General features: G+C 39.2%; 1 protein-coding gene across 8 annotated transcripts in view; it reads right to left on the bottom strand.

Annotated features, from left to right (window-relative positions):
* CNOT2 (CCR4-NOT transcription complex subunit 2) overlaps positions 1–13,955 on the bottom strand; it is a 62,833-nt gene that overhangs the window by 26,505 nt on the left and 22,373 nt on the right. For 4 of the 8 annotated variants that reach the window (XM_088651939.1, XM_035126836.3, XM_035126839.3 and 1 more), the window contains exon 2: positions 1,323–1,392. The exons of the other annotated variants lie outside the window; for them this stretch is intronic. The gene's annotated coding sequence lies outside the window, so the exon portion shown is untranslated. The remainder of the gene's footprint in view (positions 1–1,322; positions 1,393–13,955) is intronic. 8 annotated transcript variants of the gene reach the window in all.

Genomic DNA, 13,955 nt, shown 5'->3' with positions numbered 1-13,955 from the left:
TGGCTGTGGTAACAGCAGCTAGGAGAAAGATGTTGTCATAATGGGGTAGATAGTATATGATCAGTTCAACAGTAGTATACACCTCATCTGAGAAGTCATAAAAGGGCAGAACAGATTTTGTAAGAATAACAAGCTCTTTAAGGGAAGGCAAAATCATATCCAGATTTTAGATATCTAGTGTTTAAGGTTACAAACTGTAAGACTCCTCTTTGAAGATATTTAATTCAAATCATGTCTGATTAATTATAGATTGGAGCTGGGGGGGGGCAGGGAATTCTGTACATTTCCTCCAAACAGCTTAACATTTGCTTCTGACACCAAACAATTTGGCATTCTTGCTCTGCCCTCAAGTTTGCTCAGGGTCTGTCCTTAGTACATAATGCAGACTCTGTTTCCATATTGTCCTTCTAGGGGTTCTCCCAGCCCCACCAGAGCCCAATTTGGGTGATACATAGGGGACGGGGAAGGAAGAAATCCTTTCAATCCTAAGCATGCTTATCAGGAAGGAAGCAAGCACAGTGAGATTTACTCCTGTGCAGACAATACATAGGACTGTTAAGGTCAAGAGGGGTCTTAAGGCTGAGCAGGTTTTCCATCACAATATGTTAGCACAAATACCAGACAATTATCCCAATCTCAAAAAAGGAACACATGTGCATCAATCAGGGCTTCGTGTGGAAGGCCCCTTCCAAAAATCTTAAAATCCAGCTGTTCAACTGCTTGGCTGGAACATGATGGAAAAGCAAGGAACTGAAAACAATTGCCTACTCCTACTTCCAAACAGCTGAGCAGTACTTTTCCCTGAAGAGTTATGTGCATGCAGTCTCAAATGTTGGATCAGTGAGAGGAACTGAATAAACATTTTAATATTAAGGTTCAAAGAAATACATTAAATAAACATATCTTTTAACAAATGGCCCAATGGGCTCTCAAGGTGGCTTTAAAAACGCCAATGACAAAACCACTAAAATAATGTAGAAACACGTACACAGTGTACACTTCAGTTATGACTAACTAAAACAGTAATTCAACCACAACAAAGTGTTACCAACTCAGTTTAAAAGCAGCAATTTGCCTTATTAGAACTATAATATTGGAAGCAAACTTCCCACTTGGGCATTTCCCCCCTCCCAAGAATTCCAAAATATTTTCACAAGAAAAACACTCATCTTACAAACCCTCCACAATACTGAATTGCCATTATATGCAAAGTTTTTTAAAAAAATTGCAAAATTTCCTACTTCATTTATTATCTGTTGACAAACATTACTAGAAAATCTTTCCTAGAATACCTAACACACACTAAGAAAATATCTACCTACCTAAAAACTGTACTTTTGCCCATTAACTTTTTTGTGTCTGTTGAAGCAAGCAAGCTTTGATGGACACTTCCTGTAAATGAAGTAGATTAAGTTATTAGAAAAGTTGAGGGAATCAACAACTTTAGCAAACACAATAGGTTTTATTTCACTATAAAATGAAAAATCATATTGTAAAGTCAAAGGTTTATTTATATGTTACTTACAGAACTGAAAGGATCATCAAAAGCATTGACCTTGCCATTATGAAATGTGGTACAACATAACAATATATGAATTCTTTAATGGCAAGGTATTATTGCCAATGTTAATTAATGTTTTACAGGATTAAAAAAAGGCTATCAAAAATTAGCTACAAGTCTTCTACTTATATGCTCCTTATTTACTTACTGGGAACATACCAAATGCATTGACCAGGTCAAGGGTCCACTGAGTTCAGAACACTGTCTCCAACAGTATCCAACCAGGTGCCAATACAAATCTCAAGCATGGGCATGGATGGAGGCGGTATTCTGGGTTTGTTTTTGTTTTTTAGTGTGCCAGATGGTAACCAAAACAACGATAACTACCCAGCCATTGAAATATTGCCACTTAATATGGGCATCAGTGTTAGAAACTGAGATATGAAAGCTAGGAACTAAATGGCACCTTAAACCTAGGTTATAGGTGCCACAAAGGATTGTCTAGGCGCACTTTTTTATAACAAGAATACAAAGTCGAAAATGAATAAACTGCAGCCTGCTCCTCATAAACTGGCAAAATCACATAGTCTAGTCCTCATCTGAAGGCTGCAAAAAACAAAAACAAAAAAACAAAGCCATACTTCCCCTGCCTGCCCCCCTAATATTCTTATTATCTCCAGTCTTCAGAATGACTGGCAGTGGAGAGGCAGAAAAAGGTCTTCCTTTCCTTCCAGCAGTGGCAATTTTAATCTGAAATCTTAGGCGCAGTACTGCACCCAGAGCTCAAAAGCTGCTCGCATTAATAAAATTCCCTATTGCGAAATGCACCAATGAATTTGTCTCATCTTAGTATGTTCAGCAGTGTAAGTTAGAACTAGAATTAATGGGAGGAGTAGAGAAAGACTGGGGAAACGAAGAAAACATGAGAAGGAAGTGGAATATAAAAGCAACCAAGGAAAGAGAGGAAGGGAAGTCCATCAATGATTGTATTATTTAATGTAATATTTTATGCATTATGTTATTCTTTTTTCCTTTTTTATTACTTTCGTGTTTTTTCTTCTGTTGAAATGAATCAGAAATGCAATAATAATAAAAAAGAATTTGTCTCATCTCCTTTTAAAGCCATCCAGGTTGGTCACCATCACTGCCTCCCATGGAAGCAAATTCCATGGCATAGTTTAACTATGCCCTGTGTGAAGTACATAGTACTTTCTTTTGTCTCCTTCACACAGCACATAAATAAACAAACAGTGGAACTCATTCCCACAGTAGTCACTTCTGTTTATAAATCAACGCAAAGGCACACCGATACTGTCAAGTTGCTTTTTGTGAACTGGAAAGTATTATGTTGATATAGATGTAAATGTTACTGAAACACATTATGCAATATTTTACAGTTATAGATTAGTTTCCCACTGGTTGTTTTTTCCTTTGCCGCCCTAAATTTGAAGACTGTGGATACAGAAGAGTGCTCGACAGGGCCAGTCCATAAGAATAAAATGTTAAGGTGAAATGTACTTTTAATGCAACAATTCAAGGGAATTACTACTTTCTCCAGCACATGAAAATAACTCTGACTCAGTACAGTTGCTAAAGGGCTGAGCCTTCCTTTATGATAAGCAAGTGACCCAGATTCACTTCCTTTAATCTGTCCTTTTCTAACAGCATAGAGGGCATAACCCATCATAGTCAGCCCAGGAATATGGATCTTAACAGCATACAGAGAGAAGCCACAAACAATGTGTAAAATCTAACTGAAAAAGGACATGCTTCAATGCTATGCATGCATCTTCACTTATACGTATGCCCCATGAAATTCAAAGGGCCTTATTCTCTGTTAAGTGCGCATAGGGATTGAGGCCTCAATAGCAGTTACTTTATACACTAAAGTGTATGAGCTTTAAACTAAAAAAGTTGTTAAAACTGCAGTATTTCATTTCAAGCCGCTTGTGCAGAACTGGTCAAGGGTGCTAAAGGAGTTTCATCAATGTAGCTATCCTTAAATGCCAAGAGCAGCTCCATCCTCAATCCTCTTCTTCTTGCAATATACATACATATGATGCATGGTGGGGCTCCCTCAGCTGTAACAGCAGGAATATGCTTAAACAGCAGCTCCATATATGGCCCCAGTCCAATACTACAAAAATAAGAAATGCAAAGGGGGGGATTCAAACCATCTCTTACATTTAATAATTCTTTGTTCTTTCTATGGCTACTGCAGAGGCAAAAACTGCCATTCATTATATGGCTTCCTTAACCCCACTGTGTAAGGACAGGAAACGAGAAGTGGGATTGTTCACTAATTTAGCAGCACCTGCATTTCCAAGGGGAAGGAGAAAGAGTGAGACATTGGCACCGCATGGATTTGCCCCCACACCATTTTTCCCCACCATACCCATGCGAGAGGTAACTGCTGGGAATGATGGGCTATGACAGTCATCATCCAGCTACCGAAAGAATGACAAGCAAAACATGAACTGCAAACTACAGATTATGCCCAAGCCAGATAAAAACTAATGAAATAAGGAAACAAAAGACTTGACTCCATTATAGTTTAATGACTGCATTTTCAATTAATTAGAAACTTTTATTATTGAAGACTGTTTTTATGTTGTACCATTTGTAAACAGCCTTTTAAGACCGCATACTGAGATAAAGAATAAATTACAGAGAAATATTACAGTAACTCAAGTTTATTTAAGAAACCTCTCCTTAGCTTGATAGTACATCTCTCAAAAAAGTCAAAAGGTACACAAACCACACTACAAAATATAGCAAAGCTATAACGTTACATAAGTTCTGTTCTATCATTGCTTATTTTCTCTAATGAGTTCTGGTTACTATTAAAACTGAGCCACCTACACAACAGACACAGCGGTTCCGTCACTTATTTCTGATCATTTTCCCATACCCAGGAATTATAGATGGTGTATATTTGCATTTATAAACACAGAATATTCTAAAATGGGGATATTAAAATATAGCAAAACAAGTATTAGAAATTGAGATATGAAAACTAGGAACTAAATCACACCTTAAACAAAGGTTATGAGTGCAACAACGGAATGTCTAGTCTCGCTTTTTTATAACAAGAATACATAGCTGAAAATGAATGAACTGCAGCTAAAATATTATGTTCATTTTCCACATAGTCTAGTCCTGCCCCTGCCCACTCCACAATATTCCTAACAGGGTCTCTTCTCCAGGCTTCAAAGAGTAGCTGGAAGTGGGAAGGCAGGAAAAGATCCTCTTTTCCTTCCACTCTGCAGTTTTAATCTGAAATTTTAGGTGCAGTACTGTACCCAGAGCTCAGAAGTTGCTCGCACTAATGAAATTCCCTGTCGCAAAGTGCGCCTAGAACAATGGGAGTTTCAAACACTGAGCAGAACACTGCCGAGCATGGCTACCTAGGAAAAATTTTATTCTGAAACCCAGAAATTTGAAAGATTTTAAATATTTAAGTGAAATATTTTTCCAACCCTGGAAATACAAAACTGAGCAATATGAAGATACAATTCAGACTTCAATGACATCTTTTTCTATCTTTAAACTATGGGTATCTCGTGTCCCCCATCCATCAGGAACTAAAGAATCTCTATATTCAAGACCATAGCCTTCTCTCAGCAAAATTACCTATGTGATCTAATAGCTTTTGTTTTTTGAACCAACTGTCTTTAAATTGCTCCCTACTGGATCCAGCATCCTGCATCCCATTTCCCACAGTTGCCAGGCAGATGCTTTTGGCAAACTCCCAAGCAGGACATAAAGAACACAGAAGAATGCACTAATGGATGGGGATAGGATGATAAGGCACCATTTTTAGCCAGCTAGGAAAAGCCTGGGCCATGAGCTTACACAGCTCCAACTCTCTTCTCTCTCTACTTCCATGCAGGCAGGGGTCAAAGAGTTGAAACTAGTATGGGCATACCACATACAGAAATTAAGCACTGCTTAACACAAGATGCCTGAAGTCTCTAACATATAACTAAACACTTGCATGCTCACATACAATTTTTGTACACCTCATCGGGCTTTTTTTTAAAAAAAGTTGTTGAGCTTTGTTGAGCCCCCCACTCCACCCCACTCAATGAAGCTTTTGAGATATTTTTTTAAAAGGAAAATCACCAAAAAAATCAACACTTCTACTATAGACTGCCATACACCCAAGGTTTTTAATTGGCCATATGAAATTCTGCCTGGACGAATATAGACGGACTGGCTGTTTTCGACGAAAGATCCCAGGTATGTCCAGGAAATTCCAGACGTATGGCAGCACTATGTGGCTTATACTGCACAAAGGAAATCAGGAGCACACTGCCATGCTCCACTCCCTCCAGAGCATCACTTTCCCCCTTCCAAGAGTAGAGGACACTCCTTGTTTCAGAACGTGACCACCCAACTCATGGAGGGCTGAAAAGAATAAAAAACTCATGCACTGGAGTGGGATGGAGTTTGGCAGCATGCCCCTCCTCTTCCTTGCACAATGACAAAAGCCTGAAATATACGGTGTTTGCAGAAATCTATGCAACTTGTTCACGTACAAACCCCCCCCTTTTTTTTTTAAAAAAAAGTATTTAGACCCAGAAATCAATATGGCAAAATATTCTATGCTAGAGATGGTATTTGAATGTGTTATTCTGACAACTTTTTATTATGTTAGGCTGCGTCAAGTGGAAGTGGAAGGATCAGACACTTATTTCATTTATTTAAAAATGAACTTTTCACACCCAGGTAATTTTTCTGAATTGGCGTTTCACATCCAGGATGGCAACAAGAGGAAATCAATTACATTCCAGAGGAAGGCATTTACTCCTACCCGAGCAGGTTAGAATATGAGAACCAAATCAAATAAATGAAATATGAAAAACAATATTCAATATTTTTAATTTTTAATTTTCCATCCTGAGATGATCCAAGATGGCTTAAGTATGTTGCAAAGTCATTGGTTAGAATTCTTGAGGAAGATTTTTAACACGGATTTCTGATCAGCTTTTAGAATAGCTAAACTCATTTGAAAAGCTGCCTATCTGGCTAGAATCAGCAAGCAAGCTTAAAATAATCAGCCTAGAAGGAGTATTTGTGGCTTGCCATTGCCTTTGCTGTCAACTTGCCACTCAGGGGGCCAAACCAGAGAAAATTGTATTGTTGCAAGTTATTCTGACACAATTAATAATGTACTGTAATATAGCAATGCCAACAGAACATTAGGACATCAAAGTGTGTTAAATTGTAAGATTTATTATTATAAAAAGGGGTGGATGGGAAACTGCTTTCTGGATTTCTCTCCCGTTACTACAAAATCTGGATGAACCAATTTGTGCTGATACTAAATTAAATACAAATATTATAGCAGATTTCAGAATAGACATTTTAACTGATGCTGCAGCAAAGTTATGAAACAATTTCTACCATGGCTCCCTACAGCAATAAAAGAAATGAAGTACAACTAACAGTCTTAATTCAAATTCTGATGAAAACAGAATTTTAGGACTGCTACTTAAGAATGGAGGTCTCGTACACCCCAGATAGTGTGGTTGCTGACCTTGAGCCAGACATCTTGGAGAGTGAAGTCAAATGGGCCTTAGAAAGCACTGCTAATAACAAGGCCAGTGGAAGTGATGATATTCCAGCTGAACTATTTAAAATTTTAAAAGATGATGCTGTTAAGGTGCTACACCCAATATGCCAGCAAGTTTGGAAAACTCAGCAATGGCCAGAGGATTGGAGAAGATCAGTCTACATCCCAATTCCAAAGAAGGGCAGTGCCAAAGAATGCTCCAACTACCGCACAATTGCGCTCATTTCACACGCTAGCAAGGTTATGCTTAAAATTCTACAAGGCAGGCTTAGGCAGTATGTGGACCGAGAACTCCCAGAAGTGCAAGCTGGATTTCAAAAGGGCAGAGGAACCAGAGACCAAATAGCAAACATGCGCTGGATTATGGAGAAAGCTAGAGAGTTCCAGAAAAACGTCTACTTCTGCTTCATTGACTATGCAAAAGCCTTTGACTGTGTCGACCACAGCAAACTATGGCAAGTTCTTAAAGAAATGGGAGTGCCTGATCACCTCATCTGTCTCCTGAGAAATCTCTATGTGGGACAAGAAGCTACAGTTAGAACTGGATATGGAACAACTGAGTGGTTCAAAATTGGGAAAGGAGTACGACAAGGTTGTCTATTGTCTCCCTGCTTATTTAATTTATATGCAGAATTCATCATGCGAAAGGCTGGACTAGATGAATCCCAAGCCGGAATTAAGATTGCTGGAAGAAATATCAACAACCTCAGATATGCAGATGACACAACCTTGATGGCAGAAAGTGAGGAGGAATTAAAGAACCTTTTAATGAGGGTGAAAGAGGAGAGCGCAAAATATGGTCTGAAGCTCAACATCAAAAAAACCAAGATCATGGCCACTGGTCCCATCACCTCCTGGCAAATAGAAGGAGAAGAAATGGAGGCAGTGAGAGATTTCACCTTCTTGGGCTCCTTGATCACTGCAGATGGTGACAGCAGTCACGAAATTAAAAGACGCCTGCTTCTTGGGAGAAAAGCAATGACAAACCTAGACAGCATCTTAAAAAGCAGAGACATCACCTTGCCGACAAAGGTCCGTATAGTTAAAGCTATGGTTTTCCCAGTAGTGATGTATGGAAGTGAGAGCTGGACCATAAAGAAGGCTGATCGCCGAAGAATTGATGCTTTTGAATTATGGTGCTGGAGGAGACTCTTGAGAGTCCCATGGACTGCAAGAAGATCAAACCTATCCATTCTTAAGGAAATCAGCCCTGAGTGCTCCCTGGAAGGACAGATCGTGAAGCTGAGGCTCCAATACTTTGGCCACCTCATGAGAAGAGAAGAATCCTTGGAAAAGACCCTGATGTTGGGAAAGATTGAGGGCACTAGGAGAAGGGGACGACAGAGGACGAGATGGTTGGACAGTGTTCTCGAAGCTACGAACATGAGTTTGACCAAACTGCGGGAGGCAGTGCAAGACAGGAGTGCCTGGCGTGCTATGGTCCATGGGGTCACGAAGAGTCGGACACGACTAAACGACTAAACAACAACAACTTAAGAATAGAATATTCTTCAGAGAATATCTGCATCAACAACAATTTTATCTTGTTTATTAACAAGAGATATTAACATATTCTTTCCTTTTTAAACATGCCAAAGATTCATCCTAACACTGCTTTTTAAATTCATTTCTTGCATGACTGTCTTATCATATGTACATTCCCCAAAGAGAATACTCTTAAGGTGGTAGCCTCCTACACTTGAAACAAGCCTCTCAACTGCCTTTGAGGGCCTTCAAAACACAGCACAAAGTGAGTTCTTCACTCACCGTACCTTTGAAGGCAGAAACACCTGCAAATCGCAGTGCAAGTTCAGAAGTGGACCTGACCTCTCCTCAAAGTCATCTGTGAATGCCAGAGGATGTGGGCTTGGGCAGGGTACATAATGTTAGTTATGGCCCCCTTCACTTTTTCCCCTAAACAAAAAAAAAGCCAAATGCTGTAGATCTTTCCTTAGAGGATAGTTGCTCCACACACACCCTAATAATTCTGGTGGCCCTTTTCAGCACCATTTCTAGCTCTATAATATTCTTTTCAAGATGCAGCAACTAGACCTGTTTACAGCATTCCAACTGTGGTTGCGCCATATACAGTATTTTTATAAAGGAATTGTAATATTGCCAGTTTTATTTTCCACCCCTTTCCTAATGACCCTCAGCCATAGACTGAAAAAGAGGGCCAACTGTTTGTTTCCTTGAGCTATCTATGACAACACCAGGATCCCTTTCCTTGTAAGTGAAGACCCCATCACTTACACTTTACACTTATTTGACTGAACCACAATTACCATTTAAATACCAATTCACCCAGTTTAGAGTGATCCTTTTGGAATGCCTTGAAATCCCTTTTATTTTCTCACCCCAAATGACTTGGTGTCACCAGCAAACCTGTCTACCTCCCTGCTCACCTCCAGGTAATTTATGAACAAGTTAAAGAACAGGGGTCCCAATACAAATCCTTGAGGACATCTCCATTTTGAGAACTGTCCATTTATTATTTCTCTCTGCTTGCTGTTCTTTAGCCATTTGTCCATTCATAAAGAAGCCTGCTAAAATAATTTTCACCCCACTTTATATATTGTATTAATCTCAGGTAGATCATTTATATAGAAGATCAAAGCAAGGATGCATATACAGAAAGGATCTAGGCATTTCCACGAAAAGGCACATTCACTATAGAGTACTAATATTCAAAAGAAATACTTTTAACTCAGTAATGTGTTCACTGAACACCTGGCGTTTCTACTAGTGGCTTCTCAAATTACAATTAAACAAGCTATATTGTGTCAGTTCCTTTTGACTACAACATAATGGGTCACAGAAGGTACAGTAGACATCTGAGGAAATAGATGTGGCAATAGATTCAATGAAACAGTGTCACCTTTCCTTCCCCCTCTCTCTCTCCACTGAGATATATTAATAAAAATGTGAGATTTCTATTAATAAGGCCACCAAAGTTGCTGGCCTTCAAAAAAGGTCTGCCAGCTCTCAGAGAACTCTGTCCTGCAGCCTAATCCATTTTAATGCCGGGCACAGAGGAGGGGGCTTCTCTCTTCCAGCTCACTACTTTCTGAGCTGAGCATAAAGGAGGGACCAGGCACTTCTTCCCTCCTCCTCCACCAGTCTGCTCACTCAGCTGAATGGATTCCTGGTTACCTATGGCTTCCAGGCTAGCGATTAAAGACAAGTCTGAGCTAGTGGACTGCAAAGTTATAAAGCACAACAAGCTCTAGGAGGGATTCTCTCTAAAATAAAAAGAAAAGGGAGCATTGAATGCTGGAAAGCAATGCATTCTGAGCTATGATGGAACCCTATGTTATGGGGGACAGAAATCACATTATTAACTAGTCAGGAAAATAGTTCATCTGGTTAGTACAGATGTTGGTTGATGACAGACATCATCTTCAGCTTTCTTAAGCAGGACAGCAGAAGAGCTTATTTATTGCTTTTATCTCCTACCTTTTGCTCTAAGGACATTGTTCACACACACCCTCATCAGTTAATGCCTACGACGACTCTGCAAGGTAGGTGAAGAGGTGGCAACTGACTCCAAGGTCACCTAGTGAGCTTCATGACTGGGGATTTGAACCTTGATCTCCCAGGTCCTAGTCCAACACTCTAACCACTAAACCACCCTGGCTTCCTATGGTCCTTCTGCTATGGTGCAGTTCTATAAATTGAATCGGTAAATCAATATGGGGAAAGCAAAATGTACCTTAGAGAAGGATCTGAAATATTTTCCTTGAAGCTTGGATATATTTTATTCTGGATATTGTCAACTGCTGTGAGATTTAAAATATGAAGCGGCATAGAAATGAAAATGAAAATAAATTCTATTGGGGGGGAGGGGATGGTGCCTAGACAGTCCATGATGGCGACAGGAACAGAGGTTTAAGCTGGCATTTGGCGATTAGCTTACACATCTGAGTTACTAAGACTGATAGAAACATGGGAAGCTGTCTTACACCATATAAGACCACTGGCCCATCCAGCCCAGTATTGTCTATGCCTGGTTTTAGGCAGGAGTCTATACTGGCCCTACTTGGAGAGGCTGGGGATTGAATCTGTGTCATTCTGCACACAAAGCTGATGCTCTACCACTGAACCCTGCCCAAAGTTCAAAAAAATCAGCATCCAAAGCCACATTTCCCTGAACAAACCAGTTATAATTAATTGTTGCTTGCAAAGTTCAGACATAATGGGAAGCTGCAGGTTATTTGAAACAGAAAGTGGAAGCTCTTTATCTCTACGCTCACATGCAAAGGAAGAGAAAAGGGAAGGAAGAGAACCTGAGGCTTACTATAGTTTATTCTCATAATCCAAAATCATTAAGTATGAACTATTTGGTAAACCTTACTGATAAGCAATTGCCCTCAACAAGTTTGCTTTTCCAAAGATACTACAGTGGAACCTCGGTTTATGAACACCTCAGTTTATGAATTTTCGGTTTGCGAACGCCGCGGACCCATCTGGAACGGATTAATTCACTTTCCATTACGTTCAGTTGGAAAAGTTCGCTTCAGTTTATGAACAGACTTCCGGAACCAATTACACCCATGCTTCGGGTTAAGTACGCTTCAGGTTGAGTACTCCGCGGACCCGTCTGGAACGGATTAATCCACTTTCCATTACTTTCAATGGAAAAGTTCGCTTCAGTTTATGAATGCTTCAGTTTAAGTACTCCGCGGACCGTTTGGAACAGATTAATCCACTTTCCATTACTTTCAATGGGAAAGTTCGCTTCAGTTTATGAACAGACTTCCAGAACCAATTGTGTTCATAAACCGAGGTACCACTGTAAATAAAACTACTTACTTGGCATAGTTTTTATATAACTTAAGATACTTTTTCCTTGCTTTAAAGCATGCTTACCTTACTCTTCTGCTGAAAAGGCTCCTTGAGGGGCCCACAAGATCAAACCAAAAAGCTAGGTAGCCCTTATTACAGACTCACAATCATTTTAAAATATGTGACACAAAAGGAAAAAGTGATGAGGAGGAAAGAGGAAAAACAAGCTAACTCCGGTACAAATAGTTTTTCATAGTTCTTCTAATGACCAGCTTCTCTCCTGTTCAGGGAGAGAAGCTAATGGAGTGCCCCTCCTTTCCATCACTTCCTCTGCTGCAAGCAGATTTGTCCTCATCAATGATAAAATACTTTGCACTGTTCTGCTAAGGAAGTTGAGTTGTATCACAAAGCCTGCAGCCCTATACCTAATTATTTAATAGCAAGCTCAAATGAACTCCACAAGTTTTACTTCTGAGTAGGCATTTACCAGACTGCAAAATCGATTGGATGGGAAACACATTTTAGCTTTCATCATGTATCTATTTTCTGATAACACTGTCTATGTTCATGTAAACAGTTACTTCAACCTAAAGAATGAACTGTAGAGTTTATTATTAACTTCAATATTATTTACTTAGAAAAGATGGGCACTAGTAAGTCCTTAACTTCTGTCCCAAGGATGAGTGATTACTCAATAGTAAGCCTAGCTGTGTTAAATTGGGCCTGCTTCCAGGTAGTGGGCACCAGATTCCAGCATCGGTTATGCTACTGTGAACAATTACCTTCGTGCAGTAAGTTAGTTTCTATATACACTCACATACACCTCTCTATCCTCCATCCAGGCAAGCAACAGGCAGTAACAAGAGTTCAAGGAAGCATTCCAACTAGGCAAAAACATTCAAGGGGTGTGTGAAGCATGGCTGTTGAGGGATATGCATGGGAAGTGAGGGTGTGTGACCTAGGGACCATCCAAGCACAGGGAAGCCTGAGATTCAACATCACTGCCCTAGGCAAAATTTACTCCTGGGGTTCAACAGACTCCTGCAATGCTTTGTATTGGGGTTTCTGTTTTCTGATAGAGGACTGTACAGATCTAATTCCCTCCTCCACCACCACCACCCCCCAAAAAACCTCCAGTACCCGTTAAGTGATATTCCCAAATAACAATGTAATTTATTATACAGATGGAATGCTGTTGTTTTCTCTATCCTATTTTGAGAAGTTGATGGGAATAGAACAGACCCCAGAGCTTCCCTTTCCTATTCGTTTCAAAAACAGTAAAGCAGCTTAGTACGTTAATTGTAAATGGTGGTGGGAGCTGAAACACCACAGGACAATTGATCCCACAATTGTGAAGAGGACACACAGTGGTTCATGTTTGCTCAAAAGTATTTCCAACAGCCACTGGAGTTCACAACTCCAGTAAGGTAAGAGGTTTAAGAGTTATTTATCATTGTAATTTACAATAATTTTGTTCTTTGCTTTTCTTATTGTTAAAATTTAGTTTAAAATGTTAATAAAAAAGTAGAACTTATATGTTGTAATCCAGCACACACTTAAACTTAATGAGTGTAACAGTGCTATTTGAAAGCCATTTTGAAATATATTTTTTGAAAGATTAATTATAATTAAATTATTTTGTATTTTTCAAGTTTAAGTCACTGCTTACAATTATAGCACTAGTTTACCTTCAGATATTTCAAAGTGTTTTCAAGAGTTTGGGGTATCTTCCTTAGAAATCTTAACAATCATTAAACATTGCAGCTAAACAATATGTGCACTTATGACAATGAAAGTAAAATGGGGTTTCAAAAACAGTCAATTCATGCAACTGTTTTAAACTGATGGGGCTAACTGATTCAATTTTGAATAGATGTCTGAAACAAGACAATGGAAAAAATGGAAATGTCCCTACTGTCCACACAACAAAGAATTAAAATGTAATTTACCTTCCTAATAAAGTAAATAGAAGACAGCACTACAGAAAATTCAACATAGGAGAAATTCTACTCCAAGCCATTCTGTCAACAGGAGTTTTGCAGAAGCTAATCTTTGTCTCTTAACATTTAGAAATAAAGGAAACCCTTGCCA

This window comes from Zootoca vivipara, chromosome 9 (assembly GCF_965207765.1).
Source record: "Zootoca vivipara chromosome 9, rZooViv2.hap1.1, whole genome shotgun sequence".
NCBI classification, from domain to species: domain Eukaryota; kingdom Metazoa; phylum Chordata; class Lepidosauria; order Squamata; family Lacertidae; genus Zootoca; species Zootoca vivipara.
This window is presented reverse-complemented; position numbering and strand designations above follow the sequence as displayed.